Raw genomic sequence first — 19,293 nt, forward strand, 5'->3', positions numbered from 1 at the left:
TTAATTGTTAGATTTTGGAGGAGATTGCAGAGTTATCTTTCGGAGTCGACCTGAAGGCCATCCATAGTACTACTTTGTGTATTGGAGGGTTCGGCGTTTGGACAGTTTAGAGCAGGGGTGCACAACATACGGCCCGCGGGCCGCATGTTGCCGGCGTGCTCTTTTTTTAGCGGCCCGCGGCCCGGCTCAGTGCAGAAACTTGCTTACTATGCCCTTCAACGCACCGAGCGCCCGCTCCGCTTGGCAAGCAGCAGTGAAACCGTCTGACCAACCTTTCTCAGTTTTCGGCGAAGGAACTACGACTTTTCGTTCAAACTTTTCCTCTCCACTACTCCCGCTGACAATAAAACAGCGTGTACAGCCGTCCCTGTCCATGGTCTGGTTCTGTCTCAACATGCCTGTACATGGAACACGAAAACTTCTTGCTCTCTCTCAACAGATCCCCCTCCCTCTTTTACCACCAAGGTTATCATCCCTCTGCCTTTCTGATAAGATGGTTAGGGGAAAAAATTGGCTTAGAAAGGCGGGAGGAATCTTATGTAGTCTTTTTAGAATAGGCGGCGCAAGCTACCGCCCGTTGCAAAGGGTATAGCCATTAGCATCCATTCATTCATCCACATGAACAATGCCAGTACAATACAGAAGGGAAAAATACCAGATGGGTTCCTGCGCTCGTTGCAAGAAGCTTGGTGCTCGTGAAATATGAGAGCCCTTCCATAGAAAAGGAAAATCAACCAGGAGGGCCGGAAGTTTGATCAGGAGTGGACATACAGGTACTACTTCATTGAGAATGCATTGAAGTGCATCTGCCTTCTGTGTGACGAGCCCCTCGCCGTGCCTGAAGACTACAACGGCCGTCGCCACTGCTACTGCAGACCGCAGCTAAAATGTGCATCACGTCGCACTAGGTGCGGCCCCGCGCAGTTTTCAATAAACGTAATTTTTGTCCGCCTAATTTATTCATTGCTCACCCGTCGTTTAAAGGTTGTCCCTTTGTGTTCGTGGCGGCTGATTTGAGGATTTGGCGTTTCATCTGGTTAGAGGTTGCCCCTTTGTGTTGGTGGTGCCTGATTGTGGGCTATGTATGGAGGCGGACTAAATAAACCTGGTAGCTGAGTTCGAGATGTCGCCCTGTCTTTTCCTGTTCCCTCGACTTATGCATTCATTTCTGCCCCAGTCTCAGGTTTCATTCAACAGAGTTACCATGAACCACTCAACACGTGAACCGCAGCCCCGTTGACTACTCCAGACTCCAGAGCATTATATAGCCTACATTTTGAATGTAATCATTTGGCCGGTGACCACCTCAGCACTTATTAGGGTTCCAAGTATCCGATCTCCTTCTCGGGAAGTCTGTCAAAGGAAAAACAGTGTTTCAAAGTTCGTGGACTCTATCTCTTGCTAAAAAGCATTGGCACAACTAATAATGATTCGGCGCAGTCAGTAAAATAAGATCCACAAAATCGGCTCCTTGAAGAAATATTATCGCTTCTCTGCATAGCACCCCTCAGGACGAAGCGAATAAAGACGGTTGCTTCATTATAAAATAATCATTTTGCTTTTCCTTACTAGTTGACTAGTTTAATAAGGTGAATAAAGTCACTATTGTCGCATACAAAGTGAGAACGGCAGGGCGCGTCTTTCAAACACCTAGCCTCCAGCACGCGCCCCATGCCTTCCGTCGTGCTCTGACTATACGCACGCACGCTCGAGGAGCGCGAGACGCAGAAGCGTTGTCAAGGATAGTAGGCTCGCGCTAAAGGTGGGACAACTGTAGCTTTTCCCTACCGTTCTCACCTTGTCAGAGAGTATTGAGCAAATTAGTGACTTTTGATATCTATAGTCAAGATGTACTATGTTCAATAAAAAAGTCAACAAAAAGTCAATACGTTTTTAATAAAAGTCAAAAATCATTCTTATACGGCTGAAGAAGAAGGCGGTATTTTAGCTCATCATCATCCTCTCCCTCACTTGTGGCCCCTGCTGATTTCATGCTCCTTCCCAAGCTAAAGATGTCTCTAAAGAAAAGTAAAAGCGTTTCCAGGGCGTTGGAAGCGTCCGAAGTGCCGGCACAGCGGTACCAGCGCGCCTTTCACCTGACGTGTTAATTCGTGCCTTCCGTGATTTGAACCGGCTATACGGTATTATGTTAGAGCTCGGAGAATCTGACGTTGGAGGAAAGTAAACCTCCTCTCTGCAGCAGGTATGTGCTACGATTTTTATTGCACCTCTCGAGTAATTACAATGCCAGACCGGGTACTACGTGTCCCGTCGTCGGAGCTCAGTGGTACCACCGCACTCATGCAGCGCAGGTGCTGCAAGCGCGGTGTTTCCTTCGCAACGTTTTTTTTTTTTGTTGTTTTTTTTCTGTTACGTAGGTTTGCTTCCTTGAACGAAGAAAACGTCAAGGACTCCTGCCTAAGAGACACTGGTTCGGCGCTATCGTTTTCACCTAGCTTACGTCACTGATCCAGCGAAAGAAAACTAATTTCAATGAGAATCATCCGAGCGCCTTTCGGCTTCTTGTCTCGAGGTCAGCCACGTTTCCAGTGAGTGAATCTGGCCGCATTGCTGGGCCTCGTCGTCACCTCCTGACGAATGATGTAGCGACCATCTGCACCCGCTTCTTGAAGCTGGAATTCAGAAATATCAGCGGCGTTTGACGACGTTTCCAAGACAAAACACGTAAAACAAAAAAACAAAAAAAAAAGAGAGAGAACAGGTTAAACGAAGATAAAAGAAAAGCGATATAAGAGACGAACATAGAACAAAACATCTTTTGATGTTCGCATGTTTTTCTCCTTGGTAATTATTTCTATGTCCACTCCTCCCAGACAGCGATACCGATGCATCTACAATTTTTCTTTTAAATCGTGGTTGTTTGCTAGATGGTAAATTAACATTTGACAAAATACTTTTCTAGAAACTATTAATGATAACGTGAGCGTTTTCTGACATTTATAGTGTAAACCCATACTCGGTATAAGTTAGAAATCCGTGAAAAATTAAGATATAAAATGACATAACTCAATTGCTTTTAAATACTTTGGTGGGATTGTTCTTTCGTGTGATGCCAGACTTCATTTTCTATAACACTATTTTGTGTTGGTTTCCCTGGAGTAAACGAGCAGAAAGCGAGACCTGTTCATCCTTTAAAACAGAAAATACTCTTAACCTTAAAGATATTTTAAAACCTTATATGGGCTGGACTATTGCTATATTGTACACTTAAAATTATTTAAGAACGATATATCAAACAGGTTTTCCGAAAATAAATCTCGAAGTTGACAAAATTCACTTTTTATGAAGAATCAGACCCAAATTAAGTATCAAGGCCCTTGTGATAAAAATATGCGGGCTGGCTCATTGGATACATGACCTAATTGCCGTGTACGTAAAATTTTTTAGTGGAGTAAATGTTTTTCTTTTTTTTTTTTTAGGCGAGAAAAAATGTTTGATGTTTATCGGCCGGGTGTTTTTGTGGTACCGTACCCAGAGTGTCGAACCGAAATTTTTATCGGTTCGGTTCCGGTTCGGGTTCACGGCTTTCGGTTCGGTTCCGGTTCAGTTCCGGGGAGCAAAAAATATCGGTTCAAACCGGTTCGAACCGGTTCGAACCGGTTTGAACTGCTAAATTGAGAATATATTTTTCGCGTTGTTCTGGCAATATACACAAATTACACCGTGAAACGAGTAATTATATAGTTTCTTCAATCGTCCGTGCAATTTACTTTTGTTTTTAGGTGCCAGAAATATTAAATTTAGTCATTTAATTTCGACGCAACAGTAGAAAAAAATCTACCCCAACATACATAACGTCGTGTTCATACGACTCCACATCCCTTTGTTTACCAGTAACATATATTTTACCTGAATCGAAATGTTAAAGTACAAGAGTAAAGGAGTTGAGCTGGCTGGTACATACCTGTAAATAGATCAGCTTCAAATTTAGAACTATACTGTATTTTATTGTGCTTTCTTCGTGTTTAAGTAAAATTCTAAAGTTCAAGCTGATCTATTTACACGGTATAAAATGTTGTCGCAAAGTGTAGTAGGTCGCCTAATATACCCGTGATTGGTACAACTTTATGTCGCAGTGTTAAAAATGAAATCGTGATTGTGTCCTTGAACTAAGGAATTAATTACATCGCATAAAATTATGGAATGAGCACCTCGGTGCTCATGCTAATTATGAAATAAGGTTTACGAAATACACTTCACAATACATGTGTATATGACGACGACACAACTGAGATAAAAGCAATGAAATTTTCAAAATGTAACAAAAATTTTAGGGTAATTCCTTTCTGTCTATTTTTTATGGAAACACCGAGCGGCAATCCAAATGCGTGTTGTTCTAACTAAACATTGTTTACATTCAGCACCGCATGCATGCCACTAATCATGCAGCAAGGAGGAATCGCAATAGTTCACTCTAATCTATACGCACCTTCGCACTCAGATCGAATGGCCCAAAATAGCGCTTGCCCAAGTGAACGTTTTCTTATGCAGAATAAGCTGGCATAGCCTGGCTGTTGAGGTTTGTTCTTGACAAGATGCCGGTCAATTTAATCTGCAAATGAGCATCGCCTTTGCTAACTGGTGATTTTAACTCGGTAGCGTTAAGGAGCTCATGTCGCAGAAAAGCCGATGTCAGTGGCGTGACTGGAAAATCCTGATTGGTCGATAGGTTCATGACGTCAGAGCTACATACCCTCGCGCAAGAATTTCAAGCAACCCACAATGGCTCACGTGAAACGTGACATCACGCGTGAAATGAAAGTGATTAAAACATGGTATGTAATGCGAATTAAAGGTCGCCGTATGTCTCAAATGATTTCACTTTTGAAAGTAATTATTTTGCCTTAAAGAAAAAAAAATTAAGAATTTTAGGCGGGATTCGAACCCACGACCCTTTAGTTGCGAGTCAGCCGCTTTTGACTAGGAACGGCGCGAGCGTCTGGCACGACAAAAACGTGCTTTTTGATGAGAGCTTTTTGGCTTGCAAAGTAGTTTCCGGAGTCAGGCTTTTTGGTCTGCGCCAAAAATGCAGGGAAGATGAACCTTTACAAGACATTATGCTTTTAAAACCGCAACCCTTCATTGCTTTCATTTTGCACCCCGTGAAGTTTAGATGTGTCATAAAACGACATCGGTTTGGAATGTTCATGACTTTTCCGAGACGTACTGGTCCTAGTCTGGCCCAAGTATACTCGCACAGGCCGCCACTGATTCAGACGCTTCTTTGTCGCGGTGAAATTGCGAGGATTAAATGAGACTATTTCTTTTAGTCTTGCCTTCCCAAAGATTGATGTCGCAATTGTAGGATCGAAACCACCCGCCTGACGACAGTCGAGCGCAGCTCGTGGACTGGACAGGAGGACTGCGTGAGCACCGTACATCGACTCGTAACAGTCAATGCCTCGGTGGACACTTGGGTAGTGGCTCGTGTCCAACCACTGCGGTGATGAGAATAGCCGAACTCTAACAATTCCTGGAGCTCCGCACGCGTTTTCTTCCTTTAAATCCCCAGCGCGGGGATATTATTAACGTTGGCGGCATAAGATAGGCACCAGGCCACATGGCCGCTTCTGGCTCCGTGTTGAGGGGATGAACGATGCTCATATTTCTCGAATTTTTTGGCGACTGCCATTGCCTAGAAAAAATAGCAAAGACAAGTTCAAGCAGTTATTAACGTTAGGGAGTGATCCTGAGTAGTATTTAGTGATGTATAGAAATATTTTTATAGCTCCTTTAAGCAAAGTACGGAGGGAGTCGAAACTTGGGCAATAACTTGAGAACGACGCTCGTGTGAGACTTACAGCGACTGCCAACGTTCGGCTGCCTCTCTGAGGTCACTAAAATATCTATTTCTTAGTATTCCTTCCGCACACACGTGTAGTTCTATGTAACGTCATATTAATAAGTCGCATTTGGTAATTTCAGTACTTCTATTCTCAGGGACATCTTTCGGATGCAGTTCAGCAACAACGAAAAAATATTTGGGTGCCTCAATAATGTCAAATGGGTCTTGCAACATTTTTTCTTGTACTTTCAAGAAATAGTGTTAGGAAATAACCCCTAACGTTGAAAGCTTGCGGAAACATCCATTAGTTTTCCCCTAATAGCAGATGCAGAAAAAATAAAGGAAAGAGACAGCTGTCGATATCTCCTCAACTCGCCATATTGCCGCACGCAAGGCTGAGAAAGCAACGCTCGGTCACGGTCCTCCAGAAAGTTCCCGTTTATTCATGTACCGCACGTAACTTCTATCATTTATCCCTGCTTTTGTTTTCTAGAAAGTGCGTGTTCATTCTCGCCCCGATCACGCGACGCTCGAACCGCTTTCGCCGAATCTTCGAGATAGCGGCGCACTCTAGATAAGAGGCCGCCCACGAGTCAGTCTCGCCCCAGCGTTCGACTCTGCTGCCACGCCGACTTCGACGCCCGCGACGCTCTATTATTATCTTTTGTACTCTTTTATTTTTGGCACAAGTTCGCCACATTAAACGTTTATTTCTTCTTGTTTATTTCCTGTTTTATTTTGGTCACCACCCGTGACATTTTGGTGGAGGTGCGGGGTACCGCATGCCCGTGCAGCGTTCTCCTCCAAGGGACCGCAGTGCAAGTCCGATTCCCGGCTCGGTGAGAAGACCACTCACCGCAGAACCTGAAATTCGGACCAGCCGCCGCACCAAGGGAGAGGATCCTGAGTACGGTTTGCTCCTGGACAAGCCCAAGCCGCAGAAGACGACGATGGCCAACCAGTCGCAAGCCCCCGCCGCTTCTCCCGTCGTCTACATGCCCGTCGCACCGCGGACGGCTGCCCCCTTCCACGGTGAACTCTACGAAGACGTCGAAGACTGGATTGACCAGTATGAACGCGTTGCCCGCCACAATGGCTGGACCGACGAGCAACGCCTGCACAACGTTTACTTCTCGCTTGAGGGAACCGCCAAGCACTGGTACGAGAACCATGAGTCCTCTTTGACGTCGTGGGACATCTTCAAGACCGACCTGAAGGCTACGTTCGTCAACCACCACCGCCGAGAGAGAGCCGAGGACCTACTGCGAACCAGGACCCAGGGCCCCAATGAAAGCGTCACGAGCTTTGTGGAAGACGTGCTCCGCCTGAGCTCCCGCGCCGATCCTCAGGCCACCGAGGGAAAGAAGCTGCGCATTTTGATGCGGGGCGTGAAGGACGACATCTTCGGAGGCCTCGTCCGCAACCCGCCGGCAACCGTCGACGCCTTCGTCAGCGAGGCGACAAACATCGAGCGCGCCCTCCAAGCGCGCGCTTCCCACTACCAGCGGCAGCCAAGCGTCACTGCAACCGCGCTGCTTAGCGGTGAAAACGTGCCTGGTACGGACATCCGCGAAATTATCCGGGAGGTTGTCCGGGAGGAACTGCGAAGGTTGCTGCCAACCACCAGCCGTCCGCCAACCATTTCCATCGCCGAGGCTGTCCGAGAAGAAGTGCATCGCGCGCTCCAACCAGAGGTTCCCGTCACCAGGGTGGCACCGGAGGAACCGACGTTGAGCTACGCCGCCATGGCCCGACGACCGCCGCAAGCTTCCCGCCAAGTTACGGCGCCACCCCGAAGAGACGCCCCAACGCCGCAGTACCCCCGACGGCCGGAAGATCAGGCGCACGTTCCCCCAGAGCGACCTGCGCCGAGGAAGACAGACGTCTGGAGGACGGCCGACCGACGCCCGCTGTGTTACCACTGCGGGGAAGCTGACCATGTGTACCGCCGATGCCCATACCGACGACTCGGGCTGCGCGGATTCCATCCAAGCGACCCGCGCCCCCGGTATGGTGAACGCCCTCGGGAGATCGACGAGTACCTGCGACGACCCCAGTCCCCCGAGCCTGCGTCACGCCGAGAGTTCCGGTCGCCGTCACCACGACGTCCAGCTTCGCCGATGCACCGACCCCGACGTGAAAGCCTGTCACCCCTCGCTCCACGCCGGGGAAACTAGGCGCGGCAACCCCTGGAGGTGGAGTTGCCGAAGACGACCGACGCCAAGATCCTCCACGAACGTCGGAGGGCCCCCACTCGAACGCTACCGGAGACCGAAACGACGCTCCTGAAACGGTGTCCAACAACCTAAACGTCATCATCGACGGCCACGACGCATCGGCACTCCTGGACACCGGAGCAGACTACTCAGTTTTGAGTGGGAGGCTCTCCCGCCGCCTTCGAAAAGTCACGACGCCGTGGGATGGACCTCAAATACGAACCGCCGGTGGGCACCTCATCACACCAGTCGGGCGATGCACCGCTCGCGTCGAGATCCACGGTGAGACGTGCCCTGTAAAGTTCGTCGTTCTGCAAGACTGTTCGAGGGACGTTATCCTCGGAATGGACTTCCTCTGCGAGTATGGCGCCGTCATCGACCTCGGAGCAAACCGGTTGACGCTGCGAAAGCCTGTTTCACCACCGGAGGAACCCAAAGCGACGTCATCTGCGGTCCGAGTCCTCGCCAGCCACGTGAACTTACCGCCGCGGTCGAGTGTTTTCGTACCCGTCGGGATCACCGAAGATTTCTGCGGCGAAGTTCTGCTCGAAGGAAGCCTCCAGTTGCTTCTGGGAAGAGGAATAGGCGTCGCAAGAGGAGTTGCTGAACTTCAGGATGGCCGCACTGTGGTCCTCGTCACGAACTTCCGAAATGAAGCGCAACACCTCACAAAAGGTGCAGCCGTGGGCCAGGTCGAGGAACTCCAGAACTCCGCCGCTGTCGCCGCCATTACTGACGAATTTTCGCCACCTCAGCAAGACAGTGCGTCGCCAGCGCAGCTCGACATTGACCCTAAACTCCCGGGCCCGAAACGACGACAGTTGATTAACCTTCTCGCCGAATACCGCGACTGCTTTGCCACGTCGTCGAAGGTGCGCCAAACCACCGTTGCGAAGCACCGCATCGTTACCGAGGACGACGCGCGCCCGGTGCATCGATCGCCATACAGAGTCTCCGTTAAAGAAAGGCAGGCGATCCAGGAGCAAGTTCAAGAAATGCTGAACGACGACATAATTCAACCTTCAAGCAGTCCTTGGGCCTCTCCAGTCGTACTGGTTAAGAAGAAAGACGGGACGCTTAGGTTCTGTGTAGACTACCGGCAGCTGAACACGGTGACGAAGAAAGACGTCTACCCACTCCCCCGCATCGACGACACTCTAGACCGGCTGCGCCACTCTCGATATTTCTCATCGATGGACCTGAAGAGCGGCTACTGGCAGATCGAAGTCGACGAAAGGGACCGAGAAAAGACAGCCTTCGTCACGCCGGATGGACTGTACGAGTTCAAAGTGATGCCCTTCGGACTGTGCACGGCGCCAGCAACTTTCCAACGTGTCATGGACACCGTACTGGCAGGACTAAAGTGGCAGAGCTGTCTCGTCTACCTCGACGACGTCGTCGTGTTTTCCAGCGACTTCGACGAGCACTTGCGACGACTCCGAGCAGTTCTCCAAGCCATACGGACCGCCGGACTCACCCTGAAGCCGTCAAAGTGTCGGTTCGCTTATGACGAACTGAAGTTCCTCGGCCACGTGGTTAGTAACGAAGGTGTCCGCCCAGACCCCGAGAAGACTCGTGCCGTCGCAGCATTTCCAGCGCCAAGAGACAAGAAGGCCGTCCGAAGGTTCCTTGGGCTATGTGCCTACTATCGGCGCTTCGTTCGAGATTTCGCAAGAATTTCCGCACCGCTCACACACCTCACGAAGGACGCCGAGAAGTTCGAATGGGCCGATGAACAGCAGCAGGCATTTGACGAGCTGAAGCGACGACTACAGACTCCTCCTGTTCTTGGACATTTCGACCAGGATGCGGAAACCGAGATTCACACGGACGCAAGTAACGCAGGGCTTGGCGCGGTTTTGGTTCAAGTACAAGAAGGCACCGAGCGAGTCATCGCCTACGCAAGTCGGACATTGACCAAGGCGGAGAGAAATTACTCCACGACTGAGAAAGAATGCCTTGCGGTCGTCTGGGCAATTACGAAGTTTCGTCCGTACTTATACGGGAGCCCGTTCCGGGTAGTCACGGACCACCACTCGCTCTGCTGGCTTGCGAACCTCAAGGACCCGTCAGGACGCCTCGCGCGGTGGAGTCTCCGACTACAAGAGTTCAACATGACCGTCGTCTACAAGTCAGGCCGCAAGCACAGCGACGCCGACTGCCTGTCCAGAGCTCCCGTCGCAACACCTTCCGGCAGCAGCGACGACGATGACGACGAGTGTTTTCTGGGCGCAGTGAACATCGACGACATGGCCCGGCGTCAACGAGACGATCCTGAGCTGCTCGCACTAATAGAGCACCTGGAAGGGCGCGGGAGTGCGATGCCACGTGTTTTTTCACGAGCGCTGCCGACCTTCGCCATTAGACAAGGTGTACTCTACAAAGAGAACTTCGGGAACAACAACTCGCCATGGCTGCTGGTAATCCCGACCGACCTTCGGGAGGAGATCTTTCAAGCCTGCCACGACGACCCGACATCCGGACACCTTGGTTACAGCCGGACCCTGGCACGTATTCGTGAAAAGTATTACTGGCCCAAGCTCCCCAAAACCGTCCACCTGTACACGCGATCATGTCATGAATGCCAGCGACGAAAGAAACCTCCGACGAGGCCGGCCGGACTCTTGCAGTCAATTCCTCCGCCAACAGCACCCTTCCAGCAGATCGGAATGGATCTACTTGGCCCTTTTCCGCCGTCGACGTCGGGAAATCGCTGGATCATCGTCGCCACAGATTATCTCACGCGGTATGCCGAAACGAAAGCCCTTCCTTCCGGAACTGCTGTGGAAGTTGCCAAGTTTTTCATTGAATCCATCGTCCTCCGGCACGGCGCTCCCGAAGTCCTGATCTCAGACCGTGGATCATCATTCATGGCCCAGCTGACGCAAGAAGTCCTTCGTCTCAGCCACACCAGCCATCGCCGCACCACGGCGTACCACCCGCAGACCAACGGGCTAACGGAGAGACTCAACAAGACCATCGCCGACATGATCTCCATGTACGTCGACGTAGAGCACAAGACATGGGACGAGGTGCTGCCGTACGTCACATTTGCCTACAACACGGCCGTACAAGAGACCACCGGAATGACACCCTTTCAGCTGGTGCATGGGCGCAAGGTAACGACAATGCTGGACGCTATGTTACCCCACGAAGCGGCTGTCGATGCAAGCGACGACGCCCAGGTGGTTGCCCAAAGGGCAGAAGAAGTCCGTCAGCTCGCCAGACTTCGGATTCAGGCTCAACAACGTGTCGACACTGGCCGCTACAACCTTCGTCGTCGGGACGTCCACTTCCAACCCGGAGACAGGGTGTGGGTGTGGACACCGATCCGTCGCCGCGGCCTCAGTGAGAAACTGCTGAAACGGTACTTTGGACCATACAAGGTACTTCGTCGTCTCGGCGAGCTGAACTACGAGGTGATGCCCGACGGAACACGAACATCGTCACGCCGCCCACCACGACCTGAGGTCGTCCACGTCGTGCGCCTGAAGCCGTACTACGCTCGATAGGACTGTGGACCTTTTGTGCTCCAAAAGACTCTTTAGTTTATCGTTCTTTTTTATTTTGATTTGTTTTACACTGCATCGGGGCGATGCACTTTTAAAGGGGGGAGTAATGCCGCACGCAAGGCTGAGAAAGCAACGCTCGGTCACGGTCCTCCAGAAAGTTCCCGTTTATTCATGTACCGCACGTAACTTCTATCATTTATCCCTGCTTTTGTTTTCTAGAAAGTGCGTGTTCATTCTCGCCCCGATCACGCGACGCTCGAACCGCTTTCGCCGAATCTTCGAGATAGCGGCGCACTCTAGATAAGAGGCCGCCCACGAGTCAGTCTCGCCCCAGCGTTCGACTCTGCTGCCACGCCGACTTCGACGCCCGCGACGCTCTATTATTATCTTTTGTACTCTTTTATTTTTGGCACAAGTTCGCCACATTAAACGTTTATTTCTTCTTGTTTATTTCCTGTTTTATTTTGGTCACCACCCGTGACAATATAAACAAGCGGCCACGTGATCTGATACCGCCAGCGTTCATCACAGTCATGTTCTAGGCGGCTAGGGTTTGGAAAGCAAAAGCTTGGGCTGAGCTTCAGATATTCTTAGAGTTGGGCTATTATCATATGTAATTGACATGAGCCGTTACCCGAATGTTTGGCGGTGCTGATTGTCATGAACCCGAGCACTCGACTAGGGGTTATGAAAATTGCTTACGTCACGGTGTCACGTGACTCTCGGTGCGAAATCGTGATGTCATGTTACGTCATGCTGTCAACAATGTTAATACATCTAGTGACTTCCTCAAATTAAATCGAGTTGACGCAGTGAGTCACGTGACGTCACGAGGTCACGTGACAACATGTATTGACACCATGACTTCACGAGGTCACGTGACATGTATTGACACCAGGACGTCACGTGACAACGTGACACATGGTTAATAATAGTGCCATGAAAACCCACAACTTAGCATACTTTTCAAATCTGTATATGACGATTTGATCCATAGATAGAAATACTGCAGACGCCAATTCTTTATTCCCATATGTTCATTTTGTGATACTAACAAAAAAGAAAAAAGAAAAGAAATATTACCCTGAACCGTTTTGAACCGGTTACCGTTATATTTTTTTCGGTTCGGTTCCGGTTCAGTTCCAAGATGGCGGCGAAGATTTCGGTTCGGTTCAGTTCCGGTTCGGCTAAAAATAACGGTTCTGTTCCGGTTTTCGGTTCGGTTCGGTTCCGGTTCGACACCCTGACCGTACCCTGCCTTCACTGCACAACACGCTCGCGCCGCTGGTGATTCGAGACATGCCCATGCCTTGTTTTACTACTTCTTATTCCACAACAACGCAGTTTAAGGTACATTCGGTACATGGCCCAAACTCAATGTGTTTGGGGCCTGAAGGCGTGAGGCACGTCTCGAATGTACCAGCGGCACATCCGTGCTGCGCAGTGTAAGCACAAAACCGGTGATAAAAAAAATGTCTTGCCTAAAACAACATTTTTTTTAAATATAATTTTGCTTAGTTGCAAGGTAAACAAGCTAATGCACCTAAAGAGCCGTCCCGCATATTTTTGTCAGGAGAGTCTTGATGCTTAATTTGGGTTTGAATCTTCAGCAGAAGTGAGTTTTGTTTTGGCAAATTTGATATTTATTCTTGGGAAGCTTGTTTGTTCTATATTTCTGAAATAATTTTAAGCTTAAAGGATAGATACAGCCCAGCCAAGATACGGTTTTAAGATATATATAATGCGAATAATGCTTTATGTTTTAAATGCTAAACATGTCTCGTTTTCTGCTTGTTTTCTCCAGAAAAACCAACAAAAAAAGAGCTGTCACTTACTATGAACTCTGCCATCACACGAAAGAACAATCTCAGCAGAGTATGTAAAGGTAAGTGATCTCTACTGTTTTAATAACTGAGATTTTTCAGAAATTTTCAACTTATACCTAGTGCAGCTTCGACGAAGAATTAAAAAAAAAAAAAAAACTCACGCGATTCTCTAATTTTTTTTTCTAGAATACAATTAGAATTTAGAAAAGCCGACACGATTTTTTTTTATTGTTATAAGAAATCAGCAGTAGTTGGCATCACTACTTAGAACGTGGTGCATGGAATGACCCTCCTGTCTTCGTCCATTATATGTCGCTTTCCTTTTGCCACTGTAACTTACCAGCAAGCTCTAATTCGTCGAGATTTAGCGAGACGCGACCATTTACGAATTTCAATATCGGTGGAAATGGGCCGCAGTCAAGAAGCAGAACACCGAATCATCTTGTTTTGTGAACTACCTTCTGTAGTAACATGCCATCCATTGCTAAAAGCATTTTAGCTTAAAAAAAGAAAAAAGTTCGGTCACGTGATGACAATTCGGAGAGCAAACAGTGTTTCAAAAAGCGCCTCCGGCGAATCGGAACACAAGATGGGGCACGCCAATCAAATGGCAACATAGATCACGCTCAGGGAACGAGTAATGACGAGGCAGCCACGTGCGCGCCGCCTTTGGTAGAAATCGGGGGGGGGGGGGGGGGGGGGGGCAAAAGTAAATGGGGTGCATCTTGGGGGGTAAACAAGTGCACCCACGTGCTATTGTTTCCACGCCCACTGTACCAATGACGGCTCGCGCTTGGCTGCCTCGTCATTGCGCGTTCCCTCTCTGTTGCCCTCCCATTGCACCTCCCATTGCGCGTTCCTTCTCTCTGATGACCTCTGATTGGCGTGCTCCTCCTCGCATTCCGATGCTCCAAAGACGCATTTCGGAATAATTGCTCGCCGTATCCGACGAGCAAACGTTCCAATATAGATAACGCGCGGAGAACACGCGGTGACGAGGCAGCCAAGCTCGGGCCGTTATTGGTAGAGGTCGAAGGGAAACAAACTCAGGTGGAGACGTTTGAGGAGTAAACAAACGCACGATGTGCGCAAGGTGCAGACCAGCTTACGCACCGTATAGTCTACGAATGCAGTCGAAGTTTGTAACAAGAACTTCAAAAGAAACCTTACCGAAGCTTTAGGTTGGCAGCCAATGTTTGGATAACGCTCACCCTCTCCGAGGCTCAAAGAAGTCCTGAAACGATATCGGGTTGGAATGTTCATGACTTTGCCGAGGCGCTCGGGTCCTAGTCTGGCTGAAGTATACTCGCACGGGATCGCCACTGATGCAGAAGCTTCCTTGTCGCGGTGAAATTGCGAGGATAAAAGGGGACTACTTCTTTCTGTCTTGCCTTCGCAAAGCTCGATAACGTAACTGTGGGATCGAAACCACCCGCCTGACCACAGTTGAGCGCGGCTCCTGGATTGGAGACGAGAACTGCTTGAGCACTCGACTCCGGCTCGTAACAATAGATGCCGGACACTCGGGTAGTGACACCTGTTCAACCGCACTTGTGCAGTAGCAGCCACACTTGTGCAGTAGCAGCCGCACTTGTGCAGCCGCACTTGTGCAGTAGCACCCGGAGTCCCGGAGCCTGGAAGCGGCAGCGACCTGCAGTGGCAATTTCGATGATCTGCTAATAATGTCTGGGTTACATGACGAAGTGATAGAGCGTCCCCGCGTCGATGTGCGGCGGAATGTAAAGGTTGGTTCACACACTTGCGTGAGTCCGACCGAGTGCAACTGCAAGGGCTTGCGACGTGCGGGTGGCTATGGGAACAGCTGCGTCGGCTCCAACAGAACGGAGTAAAAACCGGTCTTGTTGGAGCCACCGCAGATGTTGCCACAGCAACCCGTACGTCGCAAGCCGTTGCAGTTGCACTCGGTCCGACTCGACATCCCTGGCACGCCGGGTCTAGCGTAGCTAGCGCCGACCACCGCTGTTACGCTCTTCGAAAACGTCAATTAAGCCCGAGAGATTATCAACAATGTCCCCCTAAAAATAAAAAAAGATTGCGATGCTCTGCTTCAAAACGATTCACCGTAACTCTTATCAAGCTGGCGTAGTCTGTGTCGGCGCCACCCGATGGAGCGGGCAGGACACTCGTCGAGCGGCTTGTTCCATGTTGGTAGGAACATGAAGGGAAAGAGAAGTGCCAAAGGAAAGGACGGGGAACGACGTTTCGACCAAACAGTCTTCTTTAGGTACACTAAAAGGGGAGATGACAAATCAGAACATATAGACCTTTTCATCTGAGTAGTTACCAGACCGGCAGATAGAGGGCGCTGACGCCCTCGCCGCCATTGGGTGGCTTCAATTTGATTGGTTTCGGTTTCAGCGTAATCGTGGCTGTGTTTATGTGTTATGTCAGTTTCGCGTAATTTGTCCGTCCTAGGTCGGGTGGGAAATTCCTTTAGATGTTGACCCTACTAAAGTACTTATTAACAGCATTTCACAACGTTGGTGTTAGAAAATGAGCTATTTGTTTTACTGACATTTGATTACGACGTGCTCGGCACATCAGATAAGTGAGAGGCCCATCAATTGAAGTCGGAAATGTTTTCTTTGTATAAACTTTGCCAAATAAAATTAAAGGGTCCGAGAGAAGTGATCTCCCGTACGTTTGGCTGAAGTCGAATGCTAGGCACGACTTCATGAACTACTATAGACAGATTTCCATTGAACTGATGCGATCTAGAATCAACAACACTGAAATCGGGTTATTTCTATATAGATGACTTATTTTCGGCATAACATAATGTGAGCCCTATAGGCACTCTCAAGCTGCCTGTGACAGATTTTTTTTTTCTTTCACAGGGGTCTTTGTGTTAAAATAATTAAAATAAATTAATTAAATTTTGTGTTAAAAGAATGTCAACAGCCTTTAATGACTGCAGATATGGGACCAAACATGGTGTAGCTCCTCTAAATTAATAAATATACCAAGCAAACATTTATAATGCAAAAACCATTAAGAACATCTAGGAGGTTTTGGTGTAATGTCGTGAACAAACAAGTCGCCATATGTGGATGTTACCATTATCCCGAGCATCAGATAAAATGTGAGTTAAACGTTCGTTACTTCTATCTTTTATATATGGTATATAATCAAGAACAACTATTTTAAATTTGTTATGAAAGCAATCAGGAGACTTTCAGAAAACACGCATGGCTTTATGCGCTGAATATTTTGGTCACATTCCTTAAGATCCTAAGTGCGCGGTTATACATATACATTGCACTATGCTTATTTCGAATATGCCACCACTATCACTGAGCAAACTTCAGTTGTCATAAATAATTGGGCTGAATATGCGCCAGGGCTGACGTTGATTCCTGTACTCCCACGTATCCGGTACGCCCGCGGTTGAAATAGTACTAATATGTTACAAAATTAACTGCAGATGTCGTCGTGCACATTATTATGGCATGCAATTAAGTTGTAAATGCGAGCATCGGGCGGCGATTTACAATAAGGTGAGGAACGCGGTGAAAAGCGACGAAAAACGCGAATGCAACGCTTTCGGCAAGGCGCGGAGGGGAGAGTGGAGCGACGAGCTGAAGCCACCTTATGGCGGCCGCGTCACGTGATTCCAAGATGGCAGCGCCCAGGTGACGGAGGGTGAAAAGGTTCATATATACCGTATATACAAAAGTCAGAGTTAACACGTGACAGATGTGACGTCGTGGAGTCAGAGAGGGAGGAGGAAAAATCGTCAAGTAAGGTGCAAGAGGTTTGAAAGCGGGTTTGGGGGGGGGGGGGGGAGCTTATAGGCCCCGCGTGACCAACCAAATTATCGAAAGAAAAAAAAGGAGAGAGAGAGGGAAGCGCAGGGGAAAGAGGAACGTCTAATAGCCCAAAGAAAGTTTCTTGTTTAAACCGCAAGGAAATTCTGTCTTTAGGTTAAAAATTAATCAGTATTCTTCTTTTTTCCGTGAATTGGGTGTATGAAAGGCCACTTCACGAAAAAAAAAAACAGATTAATACTGTACACTACTACTAATACACTAACTACTAATACGCTAACAGTACCCGGCAGCACCCCATATCTTCTGTTCTATGTTGCCCTACATGACTAGATTAGTTGCCGCAAATGCCACCAGTCCAGCGCTCGCCGGAGAAAGCTGCACGCTCCCGTGTTATGGAGAAGTGTGATTAGCACTTTGGGCATAGCAGTCATGGCAAATATCCTAAATACATAGCAGGAACTAACTGGCATATGTGGAGAGGAAGGGGCCTGAGCTTTATTAGTGACAAGTCTGGATCCAATAATGGTGTTTAATGACGAAAATAGGAAGCCCATCAGAATACAAAGCACTGTTATAGACGATCTAAAAAAATACAAAGATGAGGGGTATGCTTATAACGAGGGAAGGATATATCCTGAGGAACTTGAGCGAAATATAATTTGGAAAATAAAAATAAATCGAACTATAATCAAACTCAAGTTACTGATTAATTATTACTTATATGAAGTGGTGAGGGGGGTACAAGAAAGGAGTGATTTGCCTGGATGAACTTTTGACGATGGGGAACTGTGCATCAGGGGCGGACTTAGGGGGGTGGGGGGGGTCCGGATGTCCTGACCCCCCTCTTGATTTCTGCATGCGTGAAATTTAGGGCGTGAACCGAGGGAGAGGGGGAGGGGGTTCCTAAACATATGGTACGCTGACCAACACCTGACCCCCCCCCCCCCCCCCCCCTCAGGAAATTCCTGCATCCGCCCCTGCTGTGCATGAGGTCAGAAGTTCAATCAAGATTGAATATTCCTGGCAACTGGAGCATATGAGAACACGTCAGATGGGGGAGTATAGGGGGACGTGGGCTGGTCATCCTTTCAGAGCAGAGGGGCAGCTAGTAAATTAATATTTGAAAAAAGGTTAACTAAAAGGGATGATACGCGGTACACATGGAAAGTATACACGCAATCATGCATTAAAAAAATACAAAATGAACGAACCGAACCTGAAAGTTGACATTTAAATACATATACACTAGCGATGGGGGGCTGAGCAGGCTAGTTCGGGGAAAAATAAAATAAAACGAAAATCAGAAAGGAAAATGTGGAATACAAATCAGCTTGGGCAATGTACTGATCACAATAACAGGACGTAAGAAAAGAACAGGTGTATTCGCGGGGAAGCTCTTAAATATTTGAGGTGAGATCGGGAGTGCTAAGGACAGGCATATCAGGCTAAATCTCACGAGATAGACAGATGTGTGCCAAATGCAATAGTGACAGCGAGACGTTATAACATGTAGTTTGGAAATTCACGGGGATTCATAATGCGCTCCCTGAAGGGGTAACACATCGGGGTTTTGCTGGCGAGGATGGAAGAAGGCGAAACAATACAATCACAAAAAACCGTCTAGAAGATAGGTGGAGAAGGTCTAGAGAAGCGTGAAAATACACGAAATTGGCAGGGTATAGATGATTTAACGGAAAAGAATTTATAGCAAAATCGAAAGGAGAGGAGTGTAGACGTTTCTAGGCTAAGTGACACAAGCAACCATCCAGTACAAAAGGCATATATAGCTAATATCATATATCCATCTTGTGATAGAAGACATACACGTCCAACAGACGTTGGAAGTGATTTGGTCGTCTCTACAATGCCTCGCAAAAAATGGAGCGGACTGAGGAAAACATCGCTGAACAGAAACGGCAGCCGAGGCACAACGTGTTCGTCGTGGCAACGAGACGCAACAGCGTGACGTTTACCTGCACTGCTAGGACCGAGATCCGAGTGAAAGATCAAGTTTTGTCTCCAATTCTTCAACGGAACATGGCCTTCATAAAAGAAACGTCGACATCGCATTTTCACGTAGTCTGCAGCGAAGCACCGCAGAAACGCAACCCTATTTTATCAATGAAACTTGCTGCGGCCAAC

Source organism: Ixodes scapularis, unplaced genomic scaffold, assembly GCF_016920785.2.
Source record: "Ixodes scapularis isolate PalLabHiFi unplaced genomic scaffold, ASM1692078v2 PGA_scaffold9__187_contigs__length_104089568, whole genome shotgun sequence".
Lineage (NCBI taxonomy): Eukaryota > Metazoa > Arthropoda > Arachnida > Ixodida > Ixodidae > Ixodes > Ixodes scapularis.